The sequence below is a fragment of the Oryzias latipes genome, chromosome 10, assembly GCF_002234675.1.
Source record: "Oryzias latipes chromosome 10, ASM223467v1".
NCBI classification, from domain to species: Eukaryota; Metazoa; Chordata; class Actinopteri; order Beloniformes; family Adrianichthyidae; genus Oryzias; species Oryzias latipes.
Genome location: NC_019868.2, coordinates 21,721,368 through 21,748,293, shown reverse-complemented (window position 1 = coordinate 21,748,293; position 26,926 = coordinate 21,721,368). Strand labels below are relative to the sequence as shown.

Genomic DNA, 26,926 nt, shown 5'->3' with positions numbered 1-26,926 from the left:
TTTACAAGAGTCCATATTTTTTTTTTCCAATAGTCTGTGTCTGATGGAACAGATATAAAAGCTGGGAATGCCTCATACTAGTTGCTTTGAATGATTTCCTTTTTGTGAGCCTTTCAAATTAAGACACATTAGAAGAACCTTTTTATTTTACTAGTTAACCGCCTGTTTACCTCATTCTTTTTTTATCTTTGTCTCCGGAAAACAAGAGGGAAGGGCCTAAAACAATATAAGATCAACCTAAAGATTTTTAAACAAACCCAGCTGATGTATTTATTTTTCATTATTATTGGTTGCATTACTCTGACCACATGGGGTTAAAAGAAAAGCCTCTCTCAAGGTTATGCTTTCCCATCATTTCCCCTGATTCCTCTGCATCTTCTTGAAAGTAATTGTTTCGTGCTTTGGCTGCGTGAGTTATTAGCTGGATCCTCCGGCAGGAGTGTGGGCTAAGTGGAATGGTGTCATGAGGCTGGCTGGCCTGGTGTGTGGGAGGATGACTGGGAGTTAAGTAACAAGAGCCAAAGTGAATGCAGATCTTTATTTATTTATTTATTTGTTTTCTGCTGTTTGCGAATTGTTTGTTTGCTAGACCACAGTCCTGGTACATTGCCTGTCCGTCCTGGGAGTGGACATCCCTGAGGTTTCTTCTTTTTTTCCCCTGTAATCAGGTTATTCTTTTTATTTTTTTTAGGAGTTTTTCCTTACTGAGAAGGAATATCAGGGATATCTAAGGGCAGGGATGCCCAGTTTATGTAATTAGCTATTGTATTTAATAACTGATTTTATGTTTTGTACATTTAAAGGAAGCCTGTTGAAACAACCCTGTTATAATATTGGGCAATATAAATAAAAACTCAATTTTCTTCTGAAACTTTACAGATCTCTCTAATTTTCTTTTAAGGAAAGGCTAGCTGTTGAAAGTTCGACCAACCATACGTGTCTCGGGACGGTAAAGGTACGATGGTGGTTAAAAGTGACAGCAGCTGCAAATTTGGAAAAAGGAAAAAAAAACAACAAACAAACACAAGAGGCACACTGCTTTTACATTTAGCCAAAGGCATTGGGAAAAGCAGTAGGGGATTATAAAATGTACATTAAATGGATGGAGTTAGAACCAAACAAATGATGATGTGCCATTAGTTAGTTTAATTGGGCGAAAACATAATCCTTTGGAGAAACTCAGGTGTTCTGAAGGTTGGCTTTTACATTAGTCATTTCATTAAACTATTAAATTATTACTAAGCTAATTCCTGTGAGGGCACAGCGAGGATTTCTCTCACACACACACACCTACACACACGCACACACTCACACAAAACAGTTTGAGCAAACAAATAAAACAAAAAGATTGTTCGAGTTTTAATGCGTCTGGACTCAAACATCAGTCATGTTTTTTTTATTTTAACAGAACTCTTTACAAAAACAGTAAGAGAGGGCTTAAGTTTTTGGCTTTTGTTTCCCTAGACAGAACATTAAAGGAGCTGCATGCATTCCATTGCTTCATCTTTGATGGCCATGAAAAAAAAAACAAGTCTGAGAGTTGACAAAGCTTATTAACCTTCAACAGTGGAAGAAAGTTCTTGTTTATGTCCGCAGTTTATCTGAATGTTTTAGTTGCTTTATGTTCAGCTTTAACCATCAACAATCAGAGAAGTTTTTATATAATTATAGCAGTTATTCTGCACAATAAAGAGATCTGTAATGAGAGAAGTGGGGGGGGGGGGGCAGCAGCGGAAACAATGACTCCTATTTTATAGGAGAAAAACAGAGGGTTTAGTTAGTTAGTGAGTTATTGAGAATTGAGGAAAATGTTATTGTCCAGATTATATTGGTTTATCATCTATAAATGTGTTTTCTTTCTCAACATTTTGCAGACCAATCAGTTAGTTAAACCTTCATTCCCAACAAACCTGCTGTATTTTTTTTTTTTTCTAAAAATATGTGATGTTTAAGAGAGCATCACTAGGTAAAGATACTGCTGCTGGATGCTGGGATAGCTTATTTGACCTTAACCACAGAATATACCTTAATTCAGGAGTAAAGGGTATTTAGAGGTGTGAAATAGCTCTATGTTTTCATAGAAGCTGCTGGAGATTGTAAAGAAATAAGCTTTGTCAGAGCATCGGCACAGCCCTTTTCTTTTGAGCTTTGCTTTTTCTGTGAATAAAACCATGCGCAATATATTTTTAGCTAGGTAAAAATGTGCAAATGTTTGTCAATTACTGAAATCTGATCATTAGGTACTACAAAAAAGTTGTTTAGGTCTTTTGTTTTTAACTTGAAACCCCACCCACTATTCTTTTGATTCAGTATGATGGGGGAAAAAAAACAATCATTTAGCTTTTTTTTACCAAAAAGATACTAATGAAGGTAAATGACAAATGAAAGCTTTCTCAAAAAGTGAGGGGTTAGAAAGTTCTTTAAGCACAACAAAATGAAAAGATTCTTAAAAAATGTAACTGAAAATGTTATTTTCTTTTGTTACAGTTGAAGCAGGATTTTTACACTGGACTATACCACCTGTAATTTTACTCAAGTACCTAACACAGAGACCCTCAGATGCTTTCCTGAGGTTTTTTTTTGGTTCTTTTATGCTTGTCTGTTGCTACTTCACTCACACAGAAGGGTTCCCTATTAAAAGCTAAAAAAAAATAAAAAAAGCTGCTTTTGTCCTACCACTGTATACTTGAGCTGATGTTAGTGAAGTTGTCAGCCGTGGATGACTGGAAGCCACCAAGGCCTTGGTCAGCTGACATTATCCTTCCTCTTAAATGCGACCAGCCCTGCAGCCTCGTCTGCCTGCCTGCGCTTGTGTGTCTCTGCTTTGTCCTTGTCCAAGTGTAGTTCGAGAAAAGCACTGCCTTCTGGTCGCAGGTACACATAAAAAAGGAGGGAGGCAGAGAGGGGGTGGGGGGGTGGGGGAAGAGACACAAAGAGAGGGTGAAAAAGAAGGTAGTAATCTGAGTGGATCTGATCACTGATCCTCTTTGGCTTTCCAAGTGTGTGCTGGGGCTTGCACCACGCTTGAGCTCTGGGATAAGATGGGGAATCGAATAAGAGTGGAGAAAAAACAATATTTGGACAGGAGTCAAAATCACCACCAACAACAGAAGGAATGACGATAAATGTGAAATAACGATTTAAGTTATTCATCTGTAGGTCGTGCAATGACTGAGGCAGGAGGCACATCTGGCACAGAATTACAACCACGTGAAGCTGACTGAGATATATTGGGTCAATGAACATTCAAATTTTGCCGCAGCTGTAATGCCTGGCTGTAGTCAAAGCAGACATGAGCCCTCGATTCAGTAGTACAGGGATCAGACTGAAACCCAGAAAAGAGTCCAGATGGGTCAGCAGCGCAGAGCCAAAGCCGTCCTTAACCTGCCGGATCAAGAAATCAGCTTCACTGCTAAGGCAGAGATCACAGATGCACCGTTTGTTGAATCCGCATGCTAACATACTTGGGAATAGACCTCTATTTGATCGGACCACCACAAAAATTCAACATGACTGAAAGGTCATAAAAAGCAGCTCACAGGTTTTCCCACAGTGACGGTCGTAAAATAGCCATCACCTCACTTTACACATTGAATGCCATAAAAGGATCAATTTGTTTCGTTGGGAATAAGCAGTAATACCTTGCATTTAATATTCCATCTTACAGACTTGTTTATTTTCATGCAGACTGGAGCATTAAAGATGCCATTATAAGTCAGTTTAAATTGGTCCTCTGAGCCTTGGTCTGACCCATAACAAGCAGCGTGATTCTAAAACATTTATGCAACATTGTGCAACATTACAGCTTTTAGTATTTGCCACAGAGATTTGTGCCGTCCCTACAGACGATCGGGAATGCCGTGAATAAATGAACAGGTTTCTTGTCAGTTACCTGTCCCATCTTCAGCCATGTGGAACTGAGAGAAAAATCTGGATTACACATTCCTCCTGCCTCGAAAGCATCTTTTAGCTCGTGTTGCCGTTTTGTCATTTTTCACAGATGAATGCAGAAGCAGCAGATTTTCCTGATAATCCCCAGGTTATGAGGTAAAGGACTTAAAATGTGAACATTAACACCCGATACCCAATGTCCCTGAATGTAAAACCAGCTGCACAAAACTGCTTGAAAGATAATCACTAAAACATTGAAAGTCTAAAAGTTAAGAAATTAAAGAGTTAAGGGTCTTTTGAACTTTTTGGTTTTATTTTTTTAACCCTTTCTAACAGCCTGCTCAACCTGCACAACAGTAGGGCACATTTAGAAAAAAAATATTAAAACCATTTAATATTTACTCCCCAAGGCAATAATTAACAGAAAAAACTTTTTTTTTTCAATGATTTTGTCATGGTTGAAGAGTTAAAGGTTTAAATAATTCCTGGAGAGAAAAAAATGAGTGTTAAACAATGCAAAAAACATTTGCAATTCCTGTTTGAAGCCAATTAAAAAATAAAAGTAGGTCAGTATACTGGGCAATCACTAGGAGGCTTCTTACAAATACAAGCCAGTTCCTATTAACTCCAAATTAAGCAACAGAAATATATACATTAACCCTCTGATAGCAACATTTGTTTTTGCATCATCATTTTCTTTTTCTTTTTTTTAAACGAATATTGTGCTTCAACTCAGCTGAAGTCTTTTGTTTCCTGTGTGACTGGACACGTTTCAACATTTGCCCCGCTCTTTATTAGGGTCAAGGTTTAATGCACACCATTTCCAGGTAAGAAGACAAAAAAACTGGCCAAAAAAGCTCTAAACAAACCATTGGGTGATGTCACAACTATCTACCTAAACACTCAGCAGCAACGTAAGTAACACAAGACAAATGAATAAGGTTTAGGTTTGAGCACATTTTTCTATAAATCATCCAGATTTTTTTTTAAACAGTTAATATGGATCCTGTCAAGTTTTGGACACATTTACTGTCCCAACTATTTCAGGGTTTTGAAAACTTCTTTTTGGTTTCATTGTTCAAAAAAGTCTCACTACTTTACTGAGAGACAGGTTTCTCTGGTTGCAGCCCATCTTTTTGCCCAAGGTGAAATCGGGGTATTGAAATTCAACCCTGCACAGACAGAAAATAACCTGAAATGCTCAGACAGAGAGAAAAATGCTCACCTAAGCCAAAGAATACAACTCAAAGAGAGTAATCCAGTGAAAGAAAAATACTGAAAAAATTATTTCCTTTTTTTTCCCTTGTAATTTTTTTTGTCAGAGGCGGGACAAAAAGTAACCAATCCATTACATGAGCTCCTCCCCTCCCCTGCTGTGTTCTCCTGATTCCTTTCTGCTATTAGCAGCTTAGGACGCAAACAGATCACACAAGATATTAAAAAGCAGCAGGATTGTACCATTTAAAAGCCCCACTGCAATCCTGAATGTGAAACAAACACACGTCTGAAAGCAAATTAATTCTTAAATCTTTTTTTTTGTTTTGTTTTGCTTTTCCATTTAATATTTACAGCTTGCTTCTGGAGAGAACACGACTAAAATAAATTGACATTACTTTAGCCTGCTGTGTCAGAAATGTGAAAATCTCTGCTTTTACAGTTGCCATGTGAAAACAAATGTAATAATAAGCACTCTAGGGAGAAATGTATTGCTGGTTATACGACTGAAAATGTACACTAATGCGACTCTATTGTATTTTGGAGTTTTGGATCCCAGTTGGCAGGAAATAAAATGTGCTGTCAGAGCTGATCAAAGAATGAGTTAATAAGGCTGATGCCGATGGTTGTAACGATAACTTAGATGCTTGTAGTGTTAGATTCTTCCATAAGCACACACCTGACAGAATGTCTCTGACCTGATTTCTTTTTTTTTCTTACATGAAATTATGAGCCAAACTGCTCTTCCCTCAGGTATATGGAAAAAGGAGAATTTATAGTCCTCAAGCTGTTTGTTAGACCAAGCTCGAGAAAACAGCAAGTGCCATGACCCATGCTCCTGCTCCTCTGATTTTATAGACTATTTATATTCTGCTCCAGAACCACTGAACTGAGATTGTTTTGGGCTCTTAAAACCCTGTTTGGAAATAAAACACAGGCAGTCGCGAGAAAAATGAAACCGTTTGGAGTTATTATTGCACAGTACAAATCCATTAAAATCCATGCAACTAAAGCCATGAAAATAATACGTTAAAGAAAACATTTTTTAAACATTTTTTTTTCTTTTCTGAGGCACATTTAAATAGCTTTTTGCAGGCTGTGTGCTTTGGAAAGATTAGGAAAAATTAAAATTGATTTTTTAAAAAGCAACAACAACCTTATATGAATTTAATTTGACACAAAAGAGCCATAATCAATCCAGAATATTTTTTTTTAGATACCAAAAATGGTATAGTGATAATATTTATAAAAAAAATCCTATTTCCACCTAATGTTTCATTAATTACCACATGAAATAAACAGGTTTTTTTTCTCCTGGTTGCAGCTCCATTCTTTACATGAATTATTAAAGTTCAATGGCAAAATGAAGCATTTACTGAAATGACAGGTGCAGGGTAATTTTTCAAGGTGCTACTTAAAAACAAAAAGCTTTTAACCCCTACTTGCAAGTGCTAAAGCAGCAGGACGAACCCCTTAAGCCCTTAATTTGGCAACAACATCCTTGATGCTCAAGTCAAATAACAATGAATTATTACTGTAATGAGCTGGCAACATAATTATTTTAACTGCTGTGACTTATTGCCTAATTAGTCTGTTTCTGGCCATTTGAATTACTCATCTGTTTATGCACAAAATAACAGCTTTTCTTTGACCTTTATACCAGCTAAACTGAATTGAACCTTAATGATTTACCTGTACTCAAAAAAAGAAAGAACAAAAAAACAATATATTTAATATTATTAAAATACTTCATTTGTAACTTTTTTTTAGGTAAGTGAAGATATAGGAACATACATGTATAATTTACAGTATGTTATTAAAGGGCCAAATCTCTTCGATTAAATCCCTAGTGTTGATCAATTTTTTAATGACTTGAAAACTCAACAAATGAAGACAAAAAAAAAAAAAGTATTTAAACTTTTTTTTAATGTTTTTTTTTGTTTTTGTTTAAGCAGCTGCAGTGTCACTTGACAATACCAGCATCTGAAAATAACAATATTTTAATTTTCAATTAAGATTAATGGGGAAAAAGACAATTGGTGTGGACTTAAATTGCTGTTATGAAAATGCCATCGTCAGAATCACCCTGAATTTTTATTAAATTTCTTAAAAGGCAAATCTGAGTGATTATTTTAAGGACTACCGGGTATGTTGGTATCCAATGTGTCCAAGAGATAATCCAGCCCACCTCACAGGTGTGCCATATCAAAATGCTGATTAGATAGCATTATTGTGGCACAGGTGTATCTCATGACCACAATAAAAAAACATGCCATCGTCAGAATCACCCTGAATTTTTATTAAATTTCTTAAAAAGCAAATCTGAGTGATTATTTTAAGGACTACCGGGTATGTTGGTATCCAATGTGTCCAAGAGATAATCCAGCCCACCTCACAGGTGTGCCATATCAAAATGCTGATTAGATAGCATTATTGTTGCACAGGTGTGTCTCATGACCACAATAAAAAAACACACTCTGGAATTTGCAGTTCTGTTTTATTGGGGGGGTCTGGGGATTCTGAAAACTGGTCAGTATCTGGTGCGACCACCATTTGCCTTTTGCAGTGAGAGAGCTCCTTCGCATAGAGCTGATTGTCGATTGTGGTCTGTGAGGAGTGACCCAACATTTGGTCTAATGCTGTCTAATCAGCGTATTGATATGACACACCTGAGGGATAGGATGGATTATCTCAGCAAAAGAAGTGTTCACTATCGCACATTTAGAGAGATATGTGAGCAATATTTGAGAGAAATTGTTATTTTGTGTATGTAGAAAGTGTTTCAATTCATCTCGTGAATAATGGGAGCAAAAACAAAGTGTTGCATTTATGTTTTTTTTTTTTTTTGTTCAGTGTGTTAACTGGACTAGCCTCACCTGCTGGACAATGTCATTTGTAATCCGCAATCCAGTCATCTTGGAATGGAAAAAGCTGCTCTGTGGATGAATGTTAAGGATATCAGCATTTCATTTAGTGTAGGAATTTAAATCACTGTTTGGGGCAGTGATACAAACACTGTAATCGGTTGCTTCAGGTGGCAGTAAATGGGATTTTATTACTAACATTTTGTTTGTAATATTTTACAGTTTTCTTTATTGTAAAGAAAAGTTAACTTACTATAGTAACACCTGACTAAAAGCTCATTGCAAAATTGCAAATTGTCAAGATTTAATAAGCACAAGAGATTTATAGATTTAATACAGGAATGCATTCGGTTTAATATTCAAAAGGGGAAGATTAGATCAAGTGCATCTAGCTAACCGTCACAGCTATAAGTTAAACCAGCCCCTTTAAATAAAGCAAAACTGCATTGACTTAGGACTTAAATAATGATGAATTACCTTCTGCTTTTCTTGACAGGTCTATCCAGATCAGGACAGGCAGTATGTCATTTTATCCTATACGGTACACATGTGTCAGTTTTTATTAAACCTTTCTGCAACGTACACACATTAACCGTGCGTACAATGATACTTTCAAGAGCAGATTTTACTTCACTGTTATGAATGGATCATAACTAGTTTTAATGCCAGGTTATCAATCTATTTGTAATTCTGCATTTTTTTGTTATGGTTTTGGCTATTTTCTCCTAATAAATCATACTTTACAAAGCCGCTGACATAAGGCCTTACCAAAAACATTTATTTGTGCCATGGCGAGTTTCTAAAAAAAGCTTCACAAACACTGCAAATCCTGTTCCCGTAAGTAATTCCACTCTCTGGAGGGACGGAGTGTTACGTTTACAGGCTATGGCTGGTTGCTGAAGTCACAGAAAGGCACATGGACAGAGGCAGAAGTGACAAGATCTGGAGTGATAGCACGGATACAATTAAAAAAAAACTATTAAATCTAAAGCAGATTGTAAATGCTCTACTTCCAATAAACTATGTCATTATAATAGGGATGTTTTTAACCCCCCTCTGTGATTCAATGAGTGTAACTGTGGAACAATTTGTTGAAGGGTGCTCAAGGAATAGAGCATCAGATACAGCTTGTGGTATTTACACTTCACTTGTTCTCAAACCCAGGACTGCCAAAGGTAAAAACCTGTACAAGGCACTCACATATGCACAAGTCCACACACAGACAGAGCTCCAGCCAGACCCTGCCCTCCTCTGTGCCTATTAAGACATTGAAGCTTTTAACACCTAGCAGCACTAATCCTATAGCCTTATGCTCACTGATACTAGAGCCAAACGGCCTTACAATGAGGCTCTCTCCTGCTTTCTCCCTGTGAGCATCTGTACAGTTTGTGATGAATGGGGCAAGGGGAAAAAGGAGATTGGTGAATGCAAGACACTGGACCACTGGGAAGGGGGGAAAAAAATTCAGAACTAGGAAGGAAGAGACTAAAGGCCTGTTCACACCGGGACGAATTTCGCCGGCGATTTTCGCCGACGTTTAACGCCTCGTGACTAAACAAAGGGCACCAATGAGAGTGTGCACACCGAGGCGAAAAAACGCCACGCGCCAAAGCGTCGAAAAAAAAAAACGCCTCGGGTTCGTTTTTTTTTTCCGACGCGTCGCGTCGAAATCTATTCGACCAATGAGAACGGCGCTTTTGCTCACGTGTCTGGAGCTTCTGAAGTTACAGTAAAACACAACTTGGGGGCGTTCAAACACAAAACTGCCTTGCTGAGCACACATACCAGCGAAGAAGATAGACGCCAAGTAGCGTCTACACAGCCGCGAAGCAATAATGACGGACATTCTAAAACATCCCCGAACCAAGCACCAGTTGGAGCTACTGGTGCTTGAAATATTCATGTTTTCTTTGTTTGATTCTGACAAGCGTGTAAAAACTTGCTCTCTTCTTCTGAGTGAAAAGCGACTTTAAGAAGCGTAAAGTTGCGCAGCGCCACCTTGTGTACAGGAGTATTTCTGTTTTACATTAAGCGCCATCTAATGTCAGGGAATGAAATTGCATGTTCACTCCACTCATCGTCAGCGAAAATCGCCTGGGTGTGAACACAAAAAACGTGGCGAAAAACGCTGGCGAATAACGCCTGGCGAATATTCGTCCCGGTGTGTACGGGCCTTAAAAGCGGGGTGTCAGGGAAGAGAGGTGTGGAGAGAAGTTGCACATGAATGGCATACAAAAGCACTTACATGCACTATGCCCCTGCGTTTATGTCCTGCATGCAGAGTACACGTGTGATCACGCTTGTGTGCGGCGGCGCTGCTATGTGTCCTGCAGCATGTGTGCGCTTACGTGTGCGGGGCTGAGGTAGGTTAAACTTGTACTCGTGAAGTGTTCCCAAAAGAGATTAATCATCCTCTGCTGGAATGCAGCATCTCGGTCATAAATCATCACCTGACCTCTCCCTCTCCCTCCATCTCTCTCTTTCATTCTGCCACACGGAGAGTGGAGTCAGGGTTAAAGGAGTGTCATTGTGGAGCTGCAGTAAACAAACAGTCAACAGCCCTCACACAAGTGTAAAGGGCAGGGAAGTGCAGCAATGATCAAATCTAACTTTCATAATTTGGTCAAATTATACATTTTTGAGATCAACTATATTTAAAAAAAAATATTGGGATGATTTAAATTTTTTTATACAGAAAAGTGAAAGAGATATAAATGGGGAACATAGGCCTTCAGCTGCTTTTACCAAATAGGTAAAACACATTTTCATAAATGAACTGAAGATTTAGATTTATATTTATTTATTTATTAATCCCACAAATGGGAAATTTCCTTGTCACAGTAGCACGGAGTTTGGCACAAGCATGTACAGACAGTAATGACGAGCTGAAGATGCTTAACAAACCATGTTTCAACAACCTGCTACAACTGTTGATGAGTTAACAGGGAATGTGAAATGAGGGTATGAGTTTTTTTTTTTTGTAAAGTCCCAATAAGGCTATCAAAAGCATTGATGAAAAGTTAATCAAAAGCTCACATGCAGTAAAACTTGAGAAAATTGTGCTATATGTAACAGGAGTCTTAGTTTGTTTACAAGTGAACCCTTGTGTGGTTCAGCAACAGTATAAATTCAAATGAAGCACAAGCTTATAGAAGCATATATCTTAGGGGTATAATGATTAATTTTTACAACGATTTCATTCATATAATTCGTGGTTGCTCAAACATTCTTTTCATTCATTGTCAAAATTGGTTCATTTTGAACGATGCGATTCACTGACCTAAAATAGATCGATTAGCCAAAACTTCAACCAGTTCAACTCAGAGATAAATAGCTGGGTATTGAACAGTGCAGGTGAGGTTTTTCCGTTTCTTTGTATTTCTTGCAAGATAATCAAGTCTATATGAAATTTGTGTACAAGCAAGTCAACAAGAATTTATGACAAATCCATTCACATTTTAGTTTCACAAAGTTCAGCCCATGTTCTTTTTGTTTTTCTAAAAAAATATACAAATGAACATTATTAGAACATCCCACCAAACTGTATGGTCACATGTCTTGCAAAATTCAAACTGTTTCCACACATCGGAGTGTAATGATGGCTTGATCATTTTTGCTGCCATCACAAACATGTGGTCTTCTACTTGGTCGTTTTACATTATAGTAAAAATGAACACTGTTCCTCGATTGGCGTAATTTACAATATAGATTGTTATCAATTTATTTTTATTTTGAAATTGTTTTATGGTGGTATGTCGATAACTTTTCTCAGACAGATTGAGCTGGTTGGATTATGGAAATAAAAATCGATTAATTGATTAAGTCGATTCATCGTTACACCCCTAACAGTTTAGTGATCGAGTACGCTGAAACTGTTTCCTTGGTTCAAGTTTGGGGCTTTGATGTGCACACAGAGTGAAGAGTTAAAACAAATCATACCAAATGACTTTGTGAACTTTTCTGACGTTCCTCAAACAATCCAATCACACACTGCACGGTTGTGAAGCCCCCTAAGCTTTTGTGTGGTTGTTTCTTAAAATCCATAGCAAACAAATGCAATTGTTTTCAATCCAGGACATTTAACTTATTTTCAGGTTGTGGAAGATAGAAAAGACCTTTACAGATGAGGATTAAATCCATCCTTTGTCAGGGAAGTAATAAAACCAAAACCCTTACCATTTGCACTAATTAGTGCTGAGTTGTGCTCTCTGATGTAAAAAAAAAAAAAAAAAAAAACATGTCAAAAGTATCAAGAATACGATTTTCTTTTATTCACTATGCAAAATTTCCATACAAGAAGTGAACTTGGGTCAAACTCGGCCTTAATTACTGAATTCTATTGAGAATTTTAGTCTAGTTGGGTCAGTCAGCTTGGACTAATTAGTAATGCTGGTACAACCTGTAAGACATTGTTTTCTTAGACTCATGGTTGGATTCATCAGACCCTAAAAAGATGTAATTCCCGATCTGCAGTTGGTAGCAGTGTAATACATGTAAAATGTATTTGCTTGTCAAACGTCATACTGCTAATGAGCACAGATCCTTGACAGGAAGTAAAACAGAAGAATGCAAAATTAAGGTTAATTCAGTCAAATGTTTGATGTTTGTTTTTGCATTGAACTCTGATTTTTCATAATTTTTCATTCAAATATGACAAGTTCTCATCTCTTTCCATTCGTACCCATTTTGTATAGATAATCAAACTGTCTTCATGCAGATAGAAAAATACCCAATAAAGCGTGGGTCGTAGTCAAAGCAGATGGAATGGATAAGATGTCTTATAGTTGGTTCTCTTTGGTGTCCATTCCAGGCAATAACAACTCTCTACAAGATCTGAAAATCAGGATTAGCATAACATATTAACATATAGGCTCTCCAACTTAATATGTTTCAAATTGTAAGATAATTACTTACTATTAAAACATTTATTATTGAAGAGTTATTATTTTACAAATACTCAAAAGCAATTTCATTTCTCATAGAAATAGGTGTTTACTTCATTGAACAAAGGCAGATGTGCAATATTTCTTTTCATCTACAAGACCATGCTGTCCTTGCAGTCCAACTTTTTACACAAAGCTGTTCTAAACTGTCAATGGACAGACTCAAACTCATTTGAAAACCAACTATAGATAGCTGTCACTATCAGCTTTAGATTTACCGGGGTACAAGGTTTTCTTTTAGAACTACTGTGTTTCTCATCGGCGAAGAAAAGTAAATTGTTTTGAGTTGTGTTTTCAGGGATTTCTAGTAAAAAAAGTGAACATTTTTTTCTGCTTATACAGCCTACAAGTTGCAGGTTAAATTCTAAAAGCCATAAAGTCCTGACTTTTATGCTTCTACAGGCTTAAAATGTTGTATGAACAATTACTCCTGATACCTTTGGAGCTTTTTGTACAAGTAAATGGGCCTTTTTATTAGGCAGATTGAAGTGTTTTGCAGGAAAAGCTGCAGTAACCCTGAATAATGGAGAATTTATTTGCTAATGCACACATTTTAGCACATATGCATCCCAGAATACACATGATTGTCTACACAGTCTCATTTCAAGTTAGGAATCACTGTGACTTTTCCTATTTACAGTCCCCCTACCTCTTTATTTGTGGGATCATTCAATTCCATGCCTTTCACGGTCAGTGGAATAGCACAAACTCTTTGTGGCAGGCCAAGAAATCAGAATATTTTGTGTATCTTTTCTCTTTCTGAGGCTAATGTGTTCTTTCTTCCTTCCTTTTTTGCTTCTTTCTAAGCAGACATGTCTAGTTACAGTCTAAAATGGCATTGTGAAAGAGGACAGGAGTTAAGATGGCATCCCTAGAGACTTTTCAGGGAAGTAATTTAATAAACTGTGATATTTTCCCACTCCACAAGGGAAAGGGAATAGGTTCAGAAAGTAATGAAACCCAGCTGTTGAATTTTTAATATTAAAGAATCAATTTCCTGTTCTTGAGCATAACCAAGTAAAGGGTCCTTTCTGTTCTACCTGCTTTGCAGCACGCACAAGGAGCTATTGATGTCCGGCAAGCTTTCTGTTCTCCCTGAATAACAATGTAAAGGTCTAATGCAAACATTTGTTCAACAGCATTTTTTTTTTGGCACACACTCACCCTTGAGCATTTGAGAAGCAGCTGGAAGCATAGATTTTCCTAATCACCTTCACTGCTCAGGAAGTGGAAAAGTAGGTGGCTGGCACAAACAGATATACAAAATAACACTGCTCCATATTGGCAAAACAGCATTTTAATAGACATTGTATACAAATACCAGTCAACAAATAACTACTTAAATAGAATAACTATTTCTGTTCCCATCAGAGGTCGCCACAGCGAATCAGCCTTCTTTATCTAATCCGTCCTCCACTCTAACACCAGCTATCTTCCTCCTGTCCTTCAACCAACAGTATAGTCCAATTTCCACTGGTACCCTGTAGATGGACAACACCGATGGCGGTCATAAACGCGGTATTAAGTCTAGATATCATAGAATATTTGATTTGGCAAAGATTTTACATTGGATGCCCTTCCTGACACAACCCTCTTAATTTATCCAGGGTTGGGACCGGCACGATGAGATCCTGGCTTGAGTCCCCTCATGGCTACATTTGGTAGAAACATTTAAACACATTATTTATACTTTTGAAGTCAGTGATTTACATCCAGCTGCTAGGCAAAACAGCTTGAGAGGGGGAAACAAAACATCACAACAAAAGCACTAAATGTAGGTCACTACTATATTATTAGTCAATGATTAAACTAAAATGGAATCTTTAGGTTCTACTTTAGGGATAATTTTGGTGGTACTGTTATCCTGTGGATAACATAAAACATATTGATTTTTGAGCACAAAATTTTACAATTATTACTATTATATACTGGAACTGGAAACTTGAACTGTGTATTTTTGAACCATTTTTTTCATTAAACAAGTTGTTTGATCCACATGGCAGGACAGCATGATTTCAAATCATTTCAACACGGGTTGTTGTAAATGTCTTATATTTCTTCAGATGTAGCAAGCCGACCCACTGACTGCTGCAGATGTGACAAACGACCTCAAATTTTGGACTAATAAGCTTAAAATTCTTCTTAGTTTACAAAACCAGAGGGATAGAATTTCAACTATGCTCACTAAAATCTGTTCCATCACCTTTTCCTTTGAACTCATTGGACAACTTCCCAGTGGTGAAATTTCTAAGGACTTAAAAAAGGTTTCTCTGCCTCTGTATATTTTATGAAGATGCAGAAACTTGACATTAGTCTGGCCAGTAATTGAACCACAGCTTGCCAAAGAAAGATTTTTAAAAACTTAGAGTTAGTGCTTCGTGATTGTGTCAAGTGATCAACAGCTAAATCCAAATATCAAATCTGGAAAAATCTAAAATACATGTTTATTATAAGTCACAACTAGATGTGATGTGATCATTAGTTCCTCAAGCACACTGTGCTGTGCACTCAGCAGAGTCAGGTTTAACAGCTGGAATTCAACAACTCTAAAATTGTTACTTTTCTTTTAGAATCGGGCTAAATATTGTTGAAGTTATGACAACTGTGAATGCTGTTGCCTCTCAATATTAAGCCCCCCCCCCAAAAAAGGACCATGGGATTATCTTTTTTCTCATACAAGCAATAATAATCCAGTGGGTTATGAAAAATGTGAAAACAAAGACGCTGATTTTGTTGCAATTCCGTGAATTTTGAAAGTCCTCATTAAGACTGGCGAGTAGATTCTTCCAGGTCAGTTCACACGGTTCCTTTTGAGGCAAAACACACACTGGGTGTACCCAATCTGTTGTTCAGTGAGATGTTCCGATTTGACTTGATCTTTATCTCCACTTAGCTTAACATCATGCAGCATTTCCTGTAACACCAATCTCCAAAGATAAAAAATGAGCCTCTAGACTAAAAGCAGTTGGTAACACCGTCTTCACATAACACAGAGAATTCTCTTAACAGGCTGTTTTATCCATTTGGAATTAGAAAAAAACCACGTCCGACACATTAGCCAAATCTTTTCAAAAAGGGCATTGAATGCCGAAATGTAGCCAAAATTCTGACCTCAAAGCACTGAAAAGAGGATGAATTAAAATTAGCCGGTCAGACGTCAGACAAATGCAGTAAACATCATTCAACTCCACCGTCCCAACCCAACCAAAACCCCACAGGATCTTTGGACATGGTAATCCAAGTTGAAGGCTGTGCTCTACAAGCGCCACTTTTTCTGAAGCACGGTTAACGCTGGCTGTCACGGACCACACACACACACACACACACACACACACACACACACACACACCCACACACACACACACACACACACACACACACACACACACACACAAGCATTCCCTAATAAAAATATAGTGAGAAATGTAGGCTTTGTCTACATTTGACCATTTGACGGATGACCTTAAGACTTCAAGTGTTTTTGACAAACAACTGAAAAACCAAGGCGCCTTCAAAAACGCAATGTCAAATCAAAGAAATGTATAGAAAAGTTATTCATCTTCATCAGCACAAGTCTTTGTTCTGATTGATGTCTCAATTGATGCTCTCTTTGATATTGAGCATTTATGCAGCTGGAGTGGAGGTGCTGATCTCTATTTTACTGTACAAAAACACAAGCCACAGAATTGCAAGTCATTATTTTAGCATTTTTTTCCCTTTAAAAATAAATGTTAACAGTTTCAGTTAAATTTGATATAGCCAATAAACACACAAACAATTCAAGCATTAATTCTTCTCATCGTTTCTTCCAACTTGTCACATTCTGATGCTTTGCCTGTTTGAAATGCAGAGATTTCTCTGAGAAATATCACCAAGTGACATGCTTCGGTAATGGGAGTTTGTCACTCCGCAGAAAAAGAAAAGTGTCACCATGAAAATAAAAAGATGGTGAATCTTCCCATTCCATTGCATCCAATGGCAGACAAGATTCATGTATGTCTTTGAGCTGAGATCTTTGTTGCACTGCTAATGTTAGCTTGGGGTTGTGAGGGGCTGTAAGCTAGTGGTAGAGAGTATAAACAAAAGGAAAGAGGCAAATTTCTAAGGAACTCCTGCCAATCTGCAGAAATGATGTCCTAAAATACGACAGATTGTTTTATTTCGGATCTAAACATCATAATCATTTACAATAAATAAAAAGAGGATTTAAGTAAATAAAACTTGACCTTCTTCTACATAAAAGTTGTTTTGCCATAGCCTAGACAGAAAACCAGCAAGGGAATAACCCAATCATGAGGAAAAATAGCAATTTTCAATTATTTGAAAATGCAAGCATGATATGACAAACTACAAGAAGCTGCCTGAAGAGAGGGATTGTTTGTTGCATCTTTGTTATCTATCCATCCATCATAAAAATCACAAAAAACGATATCCATCCCTCCAGTTTCAGAACCTACTGTATCCCTTTTGGGGTAACGGGGCAGCTTGAGTTAACCCAGCTATTGTTGGGTGAAGGTAAGGTTCACCCTAAACAGGGTCAACAGTTTCCAACATATTTTCCTTTCTTTTTTATAGCAATTAAAGGGTAAATAGAAAGAAATTACCTTAATATTAACTCTACTGTATTGCAGACAAACAAACACTTTGCATAAAAACCCCCTTTCATACAGTTCTTTACATTAATGGTAACAAAAAAAAAATCAAAATCAGAAAACGTGAAACTAATACCGTTTGACAATAGATCTTTAGCACTATCAGTACACAAAATGCTGGAAATTACAGTGGTGTAAATTTACCCAATTTAGCAAATTTCACATTTAAAACAAAACCTCTCAATTAAAATTTATATTTCTTCCAGTAAATTGCTATCTAGCAAGTGGATTCATTATCCATTTTTTTTTTTACTCTCTGCAGTCTTTACACATTTACCTCAATGGTGACCAGTAATCAATGGCTGCAAAGATAGTTTGTTCACCATCTTTGCATCTTTGTAATTCTGGAACAAAAACTACAGTACATTATGTGCTCTTGCTTGGATCATGTTGCAGAATTATTGTTTAAATTATGGAAATTTGATGCAAAGAAGAAAATGGATCAATAATGGATCAAACTTGAGGTGATACAGAAGAAGCAGGGAAGGGGGCAATGTGGAATAACAAAGCACAAGTCAACGAGCCTCGTTGTCAAAACAAAGGTTAATCACATTTATATGCTGCAATGTTAATATAGTTTTATTTATAACTTTTTAACAAATTTAAACACCAAATTTAACAAAAGCAATTGTTTACATTTTTTCTAAAACTTTAACGGTGGCTAAACACTTAAGGCAACCTTGAGGCAAGGTTTTTTTTTCTTCTAGTACTTTTATTGCTGATATTTTTCACTATAATCGAAACGTTTGCACCATAATTTAAAAAAAAAGTTTATTTTTAGTTTTGCTTGTATATGATATGAGCAATAAATAATCAAAGTCTTATCCTTGACCCTTGAGGACGTAGAAAACAGAGGAAGAGAAGAAAAACACATTTTAAGCCACACCAATTTAATTTATCTAACTTTGTATAAATTTATGACATATCTCCAAGTATGTTTTTTTATAGTAATGCAGAGCCAGTAAATATAATATTTAAAAGGTTAATATTAGTTCAATTTCCATTCCAAAACAGAAACCCAAATTGGGAGATTTCTACTAACACGGATGCCATTGTCCTCATGATGGTTGTTACAAGTACACTGGATGAGTTAGAGAACTCACAGAAGACAGTAAGTCTTCTGTGACTCTATATTTAACATTCACTAAAAAATAATAATAAAGAAAGAAATGATGATGATTTTGGAAAAATCTTTCACTGACATGAGATAGCAGACTCACCAGGAAAACCGTCATGTCATTACACTCCGGAGATGAGGACACATAGACTTTTACAATGCAGAATTAACACAAAATCCCATATAGTATTAGAACAAGCAAGAACAAAAAGAAAAACAACATTAACATAAAAAAATAGGAAATAATTAATCAATTAATTTATTTAACTAGCGAGTATTAAAAGTAATTATTTGTAAATGAAACATTTTAATTGATAAAGTATGTTTTAAGCTTTGATTAAAAAAAAAAAAACAGGTCAGAAAATTGTGTACATGCAGCTCATAGACGAGATTATTCTAGTTTTACAGTTAGGGATCGGCAAACTAGAATTCTTGGCTGCCCCAGAGTTTACATTGTCGACTGAGTACATCTCACAAAAGCTGATCAGAATACGTTAAAACTCTGGAATGGCTGCAAATAGTTTTAATCTCTGTTCAGAGATAGGAAGCTTTGATGAAGAATTTTAAAAGCAAACAGTAAAAGTTTAAACTAAAATCTAAAACAAACTGCAAGCCAGTGCAGTAACAGAATACTGAAATGATGTGCACATATCTTTATGTACAAGTTAAAGGATGTGCCACAGAAACACTAAGAAGTATACTAAAATGGTACAACAGGTGATGAAAGCATGGATAGTTGTTTATTTCCTCTGAATAGTTTTCTTTTTTTTAACTATTTCGCTTTGCATGCTCTGCCTTAGTGGCTAATAAAAGATAAACATGATGTTCGCTACAATATTTATGTAAGATTCTTTGTCATCACAAAACTATATTGGGACAGTGCTATCTTTTCATTTTTATGTTAATTTGAGTCACAATTCACTGTCATGTGGCTCAAAAAGTCCCTGATCTTGTGAAACAGCTGAATTAGTGGGCGTACGGAACTGTCTTCAATAGATCTATGCCACCAAATTTGGTATTTTCCGTTTCCCAGCATGTCACGACAATAACAGTGACAGCCAAAACAGTGGCAATCTTTCCTCTTATTTTTTTTCCCCCAAAGTAAACTTCCCTTTCGTACATCTCACCTTTTTTTTTTTAAAGATCTGTGTTTTTAGTAAGTACTAAAAGCAATGCGCTAAATCCTGTCGTATCCCAAATGACCAAACTTTGAGGTTCTTTGCTATTGTACTGTTTGCTTTGAAACTAAATATTTGTTGAACTCTAATCTGTCTGAAGCTCAGAGTCATCAAAACAGTAAGAGATGGAATAAATACTCTAAATGATTCAAGAGAGTCTACTGTATATACATGATTCAGTCATCATAAAGGAAAGAACTGGACAAAATCTTATGATATTACTCCCTTTAGAAAAGCATGGACGAGGTGAATACAAGAAGGGTAAATAACAATAATTGGCATTCACAGTCGTTATCTATCAACATACAAACCTACAATCACACAAAATTTCTGAACATTAGTTGATCAGGTTATTTATATGAGTCTTAAACAGTTTTACAGTCTGACATCCATTACATTTGTAGAATGTAGTTCCAGATGGCAGAATCCAAAAAAGTACTATGCTGCATATTAAGTATTTTAAGGGACTTTTGGCAACACATGTCGTCCCCCCCCCCCCCCCCCCCCCAAAAAAAAAAAAAAAAATAGAATTGGCTAAGTCACATTCAGCCTAAGAGGTTTGTTCATTTTCTCCCTGAGTGTATTCGAAATTAGTTGGGAAGAACAAAATGTCTTAATTAGGCTCTCAGAACCAATGCAGGTCACAACTGTACTGTACTGTGAAAATGGCATTAGTGAAATTGGACCCTTGAGGATTTATGATGCTCTTTTCAATCTGGGGATGTGAACAATAGTGTACAAATTGGGACAAGACCCAACGGGTCAACACTAGGGTCAGACTGGATATCACTGACCATAGCATGGCAGCCCAAAATGCAAGTGAGGATTTGTGAATACGTGTGCTTGTGTGTGTGCTTTGCACACGCATTAGTGTTATTGTGCGATGCCTTCAGTCTTTAATCCTCTAATCTGCTGAACCCTGGAAATCACTGCAGTCATCTGTCAGCCAGGTCAGAGTGGGCCGCAAAGCTCGACACAAACACACCATTTTAGACACAACAGAGTCATCACACTCAAATGATCTCAATGGTAGTCAGTTTATTTAACAAGGGCAGCCTACTTTCAGTCTAATGGAGATTGATGTAACTCCTTCCAGGCCTCACAGGTGCTGCAGTAAAATACATGCACACAAACCTAACCCACATAGAGCAGGGCAAAGGAAAGTAGACATATTTAAAAGAGCTTTACTGCCCAGTTAGATTTGAATGGACAAATGAACAAGTTTGCATATAGAAGGCCACATCCCTCACCTGTAACTACACAGCAGTGCATACCTCAATGGTAGTAGACTTAATCTTGTTTGTTAACTACAAATGTCAATCACAGCCATGAACGCAGGGAACCTGCAGTGCTCAGGCTCTTAAGTCAAGTCCAAACATCTCAGACCCATTAGCACGCAGAGTGTGAGTGTGTGACCATGCCAAATAGGACACCCTGAGGGCTTGTCTGGAGATTGCGGTTGACACAGCCTGCTGCCATCCAGTGTGAGCTCCTTTTAGCACTTAAGACCATGGCTCCCAACACATATGTACACACAACACCCTGGTCATACTGACTACACCTGACAGGTTTAGCACAGCGGGAGGCAGTTTGAGTCAAACAGACATATGGATAAAGTAGGTGTGCACTTTTTTTCATGTTTTTGAAAGTTTGTCAGTAATGATCACATGCAAATGTGAAGGCTTTACTTCCTTTTGATTCTGACGCCAAAAGCTCAAGACAGAGGGATGAAAAGCAGGGGAGAGATCAAATAGCGTCAGAGATCACACAGATGCAGGCGGGCTTGAGAAGAGCTAAAGGTAGAGGAGGAGGCAGAGGGACTGCAGAGGCAGAAACTGTTCCAGTTAAAATGAGGTGTGATTTTCAGTGGGGCATATCTCAGCCTTGAGATCTCCGTGGCATCTGCGTATGTGTGTTTTCATGTCATAAGGTGCCGATGACTGCCAGACTCCGGGATCTACAGCTGGTGTGTGGGCCTCATCCTTGGACACCCGGCTTGAGAAACGACTGTCTTCCAGCAAAACTTTTTTTCCTCCCCCTTTCACATCCGTTGGCTTTATGTATGCAATGGCATTAAATAACAGAAGTGAAGATGTCACAAGCAGTATGAATATTTCTCTCTAAACTAATGGTGTTATGTTACACTGCAGCCTGAGGAGCACCAGCTGGGCTGTGGCTCTCAGATTCTCTGTGTCACTAGAATTTTAGATCAGAGCAGAAAAGGAGACCTATTAAAGCCACAAAGAGACACTTTGCCTTTGATTAAGTCCTATAATAAGCTGCAGTGTGTTTTGGGAGCAAATGAAAATGATAATCAATGGTAAAAGAACTGTGTTAGTTTATGAGGGTGACAGGAATGCGCAGCTGAGCCCAGGCGGGCAGGCGGACGCACCGCCGCGACGCAAAGCTGTGGTCATCCTCAGGGAAGAGAGTACTACTAACAGGTCAAGCAGCCATTCAGATTCATGTCAGCTCCCTCATTTACATGAGAAAATTATGCTTTCGGGCTCTCACTGTTAATCGGGGAGAGACATTGCGATGCTGCGATGCGACACGACATTTCTTCATCAGAAAAAAAGGACACATCACAGGTCCACTTTGACCCTTCCGAAAACAGCCCCCCACCCCCCTCCAGACATGATCTGTCCGCTACTTACAAGCCATAAACTCCTGTGGATTTTATTTTCTAAGAAAAAAAAATCAGGACCATGGAGAGCGCCACACATGGCACAGATGACAGCGCTGACGCGCACAGCGGATTCTCCGCATGCCAAAAAAATAAAAATAAAAAAACACGTGAAGAGCTGGAATGCTTTTCCTGATGAAAGGCATCCCAATGTCACCGCTCCGCGCGGCTCTGCCCACCCAACAAGAACTGACACATGTGCCGTGGTCAGCCAGGCGGGCGCGTAAACAGTCGGAAATGCATTTCAAAACATGACGTACCTGCTCACGACGACGCGCGGCACTCACTGCATGATCCTCCTTCTTCCAACTTCAACTTTTTCTTCCCTCCAACCGAATAGCCCAGAGGCTCGTGCCACTACTGCATACTTTTCAGTTTCCCCGGACAAACTGCTGTTGCGGGCTACCCAAAGTGAGACCAGATGACGGAGGGAGTGAGCTGCTGGGGATGGCAGGCTCGGAGCTGCCAGTTCAACATCTCATCAGATCGAGGAGTCTGTCGGGAGGGGGTTGGAGGGGGGTCCGCGACGATGGTTGCCCTTGGGAAAAGGATCTAACGCGGTCGAACGCAGCTGTGCGCAAACGGAACGTCCACTCCGTCTGTTTTCCTCGGACCGGGGATGATGGTGTACGTGCTCCGAGCACGAGTGGCCGGTGCTTTAACGCTAAGCGAAGCGGAACCGCGGGAGCGACCATTAACAGGCAGCTGAGAGGAATGACCGAGGCAGGCGAAGCGCGCGTTTTACGGCCGACGCAAGTCAATGGTCATTAACAGTCGCTAATCCGCTGTGGACTGTTGGCTGCAGCTGCATCCCTGCAGCATGGCACGCAGGGATCAGCAGCGGCAGTGATTAAACAGTTAAGAGTCTCACATGTTTAATTACATCCAACTCAATCTCCTTTTCTCCAATGAAAACTGGTGGATGGCTTGTAAAACTTTGAAATATAGGAAGAGGATTTTATTAAAAGTGTTATGCGTATTTTACATGAAACCGAAGTGCAGCAACTGATAACAGGGATCTCTTTACTCTTAGTTTGGTCCAACATGCCTGCTTTGGGTGCTAGTGCCCTCCTTCTCCGGCCTGCCTGCTCATTACATTGGTCCTCAAGCATCGCTTTTTAAGCAGTGCGCCCACTGCACTGCAGGCTACTGCTCACATTAGCACACTGCCAAATGGGCTCTCTCTGTATTAGCAGCAATAGAAAGGTGCAATAAGAGAGACGTGCAATTATGCACCATAGCTAGGGAAAACATTTTTAACAGTTACCCTATTGCCTCCTGCTCTCCGAGCTGTAAATGCATATTTCCCCATGGAAGTATGATAATAATGCCTGCTTATTTGAAAACACCTTGTAAGGGGAACCTTGTGACTCTTTTGATAAAGATTTCATTTCAGGAGCTTTTTTTCTGCATAACTGTGGATTGACAAGGGGGATTACCCCCCCCCCCCCTTGGCTGTTCTGATTTCTTTATTTTACTCTTCCATTTATCATTACGGCCCAGCAATCCATCATTCTACATCACTGATGTTATGACTGAAGCAAATAAGGATGTCCACTTTGGACAAGTAAAAACCTGGAAAAATTTTGAACTGATTTGAATACGGAGATGTGAAAATCCATGGTACCATGGGTAAAGAAGAGGAATAAACAATATAATACAGGGTGTCCACAAGTGAACCATGACATGGCAAATGCAAGATGGGGTAGGAGTGGTTACTGTTTTACAGCTCACAAAATTATTTCAACCACCACCCCCACCAATAAAAAAAGGAAGAAAAAAAAACTGGGGGCGGCATTTGAGTTCATGGCTCATTGGCGTTCAGGACAAGCGTTTGACTAAAAGAGCTCTGAAAGCCTGCATGGACCTGCTATTAGTGATGCTACAGTGACTCTTGAGCCCTAGCCGGAGTTTAAATCAGCAAATATATGGATATTTTGCCTCTTAGGATGCCACACAGTGTAGTATTCCTGCAGATCTGGTGCAAATGAATGCCAAAAAAATTAACAATTATTGTTATTATTTTCCTTTTATGTACATCAATTGCACTAAACTGCCTTGAAATATCATTCAGTATCAATAGTTCTCTTTTGGCGGTGTTGTTGACTACAATTAGCTCTGAAGAAAGAAGCACAGAGGAAAATCTGCCAGTTTTGTAAGCTCACCTGCCTGTTATAAACACTTCCAAACATATCAAACCAAACCAGACACGTTTCAACCTTTCTGTGATCCACACTTCTTAAGGTGATGTGCGTCACACTGTGGCGCGGCGGAGAAACATTTCTTTACGTGGGTGTGGTCTGAAGCACGGAATTTTTACACCTAGTTATCCAGTTTTCGTATTTGTATGGCTTTTTAAAATGATAACCGATGTTTTTTTTCTGAGCGCTGCCAGCTACGTCAGCTAACATAGATGACCAGCGACCATTGATGATGTCATCAGACGATAATAACGTCCAGATTTGAAGACACTATATATACACATCTCTCCACTTGGAAGGATAAATGGAGTGGTAGGGAGGAGCAGCAGCGGTAGGAAAGCAATTTGCTTATGACTTTTGTTTTTTTTATTTAATTTTGCGCTTTGATGTGCTTGATACCCCATCTGCACTCACTCTGTCGCTAAACTGCAGACCAGATGTAGCTGGAAACACCTGAACAATGCATGCTCTTTGACCTACCGGAACTCTGCGTGTACGCGATCAAAGTGAATTTCCTGATTCTGAAGTGGAGAGAAGTGGCTTTACTTTTTGTTTTTCTCAGCCACAGAATCAGCTGCTTTATATTTATCGCAGAACAATTCACGACTGTGAATTCACGACGAAGTGCTGCGTATCAGCGAAACCCTTTTTTTCTCTGCTTCTGAATTACGTTAATTGCATTGAAGAGTTACAAAAGTCGAAATAATGTCAACACTGGAGCTAAAGCTTTGGTGTTAAAGAGTTAATGCAAAACATGGGCAAAATATATCTATCCCATCTGAACTTAGCATGGCTTGTTGGTGCGGAAGTTGACGACTTCATCATTTTGATGAAGCCTAAAACATACTTTATTAATTTTTCACACTTCAGTGTGGAAATACAGATCCTGCTCTTTGATTTCTGCTATTCAATATGTGCTACGCAGCTTCAGAAAATACAGGAGGATTCTGCTGCAACCACCTGTATTATTGACAACCTGACAGAGAGCCTATAGTTTGCACTACTGAAGGGTTGTGTGTCTGAGGATGTCAGCAGTACTGGAACCCTCCAGGGGACTTCATTCTCACCGTTTCATTTCACCTTGTTCCTCCCCTCAGACCTCCAGTGTAAGTCAGAATCCTGTCATCTCCAGGGGGCTTAATGTAGAAAACTTGTATAATCAGAGCAGCCACTTCCTCCCAAAAATCAGGAATATTAAAAGGGACGACTGGTGATTTGAGCACAACCGAGACTGCAACACAATTTTCTTTCTGGTGGGTGTTCATCTGGGCCAAAGGTACAACGTTAAAGCTGTTAACAAGAAAGGAGATAACATATTCTACCTAAGTCTTTTAACCTTTGCAGCAAGATGTTGCATGTCATCTGTTGGTCTGTGCTGGAGAGGGTAATTTTCTTTGTAGCCATCTGTGGGGACAGCAGCATCAAAGCCAGCAAGTCAAAGAAACCGAACAAACTGATGGAGAGCACTGTAGCCTCTCTGTTCCAGACTGCTCCAGAGCCCCTTGGGCTGATTGTAGAAAGATTATTATTGCACAAGCTGCTAAACATCGTTGACCGCCACACACAGTTTTCACAATAGATTTATAAAACAGGAGAATCAGCTCTGTAGCAATATGGACTGATTTGGACACTCAATTCTCACTGCAATAACTTTTGGAAATGATTCCTTGGGCAAGAAATAGACACAAAATGAAATGAAATGTACAGCTAACCTGAATTTTATATTTGTTCGATTAATTTTTTTAACCCTTCTAGCAATAAATTGCAGCAACATAAATTCATCTGGTTATATTAATGTAACGATAGATCCAAAATAACTTTTAAATTATTTGGGGTGGCTGTGTTCCAAAGGTAGAGCAGTCAACCTCTGATTGGAAGGTCACAGGTTCGGCCTAGACCTATGTGTTGAAGTGCCCTTGGGCAAGACACTAAACCCCAAAATGTTCCTGGTGGTTAAAGGTTGGCATCAGTGTGATGCTACATTTGTAGTGGGCTCGGCAATGCACATTCAGAATGACTACTCCCTATAAAAAAAAGTCTTTGTAAAAGCGCATATATGCTTGTTTTGGGCTGTTGTTTCAAAACTCTCATGCATCTTTATACAAGTTTTTCAGTAAGTTTTTGGGCTCTGAAAAGCAAAATGCACGGTCAAAAAATCTCTTGTTGAAAGTTATACTAG

The 26,926-nt window shown here is 38.4% G+C and overlaps 1 protein-coding gene across 8 annotated transcripts in view; it reads right to left on the bottom strand.

Moving 5' to 3' along the window:
- tenm2 (teneurin transmembrane protein 2) overlaps nucleotides 1-23,303 on the bottom strand; it is a 232,751-nt gene extending 209,448 nt beyond the window's left edge. For 7 of the 8 annotated variants that reach the window (XM_020706715.2, XM_020706718.2, XM_020706717.2 and 4 more), the window contains exons 1-2: nucleotides 22,807-23,303; nucleotides 2,677-2,864 (exon numbers count right to left, since the gene is read on the bottom strand). The gene's annotated coding sequence lies outside the window, so the exon portion shown is untranslated. The remainder of the gene's footprint in view (nucleotides 1-2,676; nucleotides 2,865-22,806) is intronic. The other variant, XM_020706716.2, reaches the window with a different exon arrangement.
- Nucleotides 23,304-26,926: the final 3,623 nt, after the last annotated feature.